Here is a 2535-nt window from a genome sequence, read left to right on the forward strand (position 1 = left end):
AAAGGAAAGAGAATTTTCATAAAGTAAATAAAAAAGCAAAAAATAAAATAAAATAAATAAGTAGAAACAAAATAAAATAAAATAAAATAAAATAAAATAAACTTTAATAAAATAAAATAAATAAACTTTAATAAAATAAATAAAAAGCAACAGTAAGTATTTTGTTGTAAGTAGAAACAAAATAAAATAAATAAAGCAACAAAGAGAAAAAACTGGAAAAAAATAAAAAAATGCCACCTACTCGGCCACCACGGCCTGAGTACGACTAGAAACCCACCCATGAGCCAGGATTCAGGCCTGCAGAAGGCCCAGTAGGCCCACAGGCAGATACAATGTGTTTAGGCCCGTAAGCCTGCATTTGAGAGGAGCTCAAGTGGGTAGCGGGAGTGGGGCTTTTAAACCACTCCGAGCCCCTCTCAACTAGCGATGTGGTGTAAGTGCATCTAGTGCCCCTTAGTGATTTTGGTGTATTGAAGACTTATAGGTTAAGGGACTAATGTGTTTATGAGTGTACACAGGCCTATAAGTCTATGAGGAGTTTGATATTTACAGAGAAAGTCGACCCCTAAAAATGAAGTTCTTCGACTGAAGACTTTGGATTTCTGAAGACTTTGAAAGTGAAGAAATTGGTGTGACCTTGAAGACTTGGTATTCATTCGAGGAACATGAAGCGTGAACACTTTTGTTTTCGTAGTTTCATTTTCTTTTTCTTGAGTCATAGGAAACACCGTACTGTTAAAGGGGTCGAGGAAATACTAAGGAAAAAATTTCCAAGTGATGCTCAACTCAAAATCCTACACGTACCAATCACTTCGAGTGAAGCCATTGGAAATCTCATACAGTTCAGTCATATTCTTCAATGACAGAGACGAAGTTCTTCTGGTCTATGAGGAATTTGTTTTGACCGAGGAGTTAGGAATTCGCCAGTGCGGATTGCCTACACAGTGAGGAACATGATAGCCCTGAGGAATTTGAGCCTCAAATATCCGACCGTTGCTGTGCTACGCGCCAGCTGTCCCAAAATATCTACCCACCTAACGGTCATATCATTGAAGGGCATTTATGTCTTATCATGTCGGGCTGCTCCCTAGGCTATAAATAGCCGCCCCCTACAACCACTAGCTGGTTGGCTGCTTCGAGAGAAACTGACACTTGTCATTTGAGAGCATCCCATCCTCCGAGGACTTTGAGCAAAAATCATCGAGTGAGGAAAACCCAAACCCAAACACCTACAAACCCAAAGTGATTGAACATCACTGAAGAGATTGATCCTGCGTGGATCCGACGCTTGTTACCTTTGAAGACTGTGCTTCTTCCAGACGGTTAGGCGTCATGGTCTAGAGCATCCAAGAGGAATTCTGGATCGCCGAGTGACCGAGTTTGTGAAGGTTCGGAAGTCACCTGAAGACTTACCACGAGTGATTAGGCGAGGTCTGTGTGACCTTAGCTCAAGGAGAATACGGTGAGGACTGTGTGTCCGGGACTGTGTGTCCCCAGGTTTAAATACCTAGCCGCTCCAACCAGATGTACAACTGAGACAGCAGTTGGAACTGGTCTACCAAATCATTGTCTTCACCAAGCCTTCTGGTTCTATTTCCTCAACTCTTTCATTTCCTCATAACCGTGTTGTGCGCTTGTTCATATCTGTGTTTGAAGAATTTGACTGAAGACTTTCTCAATTTCCTCAGTTCAATTTCTTTAGTTTGTTTGTCTTCATCCTGTGTTATCCTGTGTTTACGCTTTCTGTACTCTATGTCTGTCTTCATTTCATCATGATGACCATGCTTGTGTTCTGTTATGTTTACTTCTGAGTACTTATTCCGCTGCAAGTAGTTCTTCGCTAAGGAGTTTCCTCACCTACAAATTCCATCAGTGAAGAATTCATAAAAATCGCCTATTCACCCCCCTATAGTCGATATAACGCACTTTCAATTGGTATCAGAGCAAGGTACTCCCTTGTTCTGTGTGATTTTGGTTTAACCGCCTGGAGTTTTAGTTATGTCGACCACAGGTATGATCAAGGTCTCTGCGGGGTGTCCTACCTTCGATGGCACGGACTCCCCTACTGGAAGAATAAGATGCGAATGCATCTTGAGGCAATTGATAACGATCTCTGGTATGTTGTGGAAAATGGTGTTCCCTCAGTCACACCTTCTCTGAACGCCACTGATGTGAAGAGATTCAAGCAACTCGATTATCAAGCGAAGAACATCATATGTGGCCATCTGAGCAAAGGGCAGTATGGAAGAGTGAGTGCTTTGGAAACTGCTAAGCTTATCTGGGATAGACTGTCCAAAGTGAATGAAGGAGTCTCAACTCAACGTGACTCTCGTGTTGACGTTCTTCGCAATCTCTTCAACCGCTTCAAGAGACTCGACAATGAAAATGTTCAGCAAACCTTCGATCGCCTCACTGACATCTCAAATGAGCTTCAAGCACTTGGTGCCACTGACATCACCGACCATGAGGTGGTGAAGAAATTGATGAGATCGCTTGATTCCTCATTTGATACTCTGGCACTAATGATACAAGAAC

This window comes from Triticum aestivum, chromosome 1D (genome assembly GCF_018294505.1).
Source record: "Triticum aestivum cultivar Chinese Spring chromosome 1D, IWGSC CS RefSeq v2.1, whole genome shotgun sequence".
Lineage (NCBI taxonomy): Eukaryota > Viridiplantae > Streptophyta > Magnoliopsida > Poales > Poaceae > Triticum > Triticum aestivum.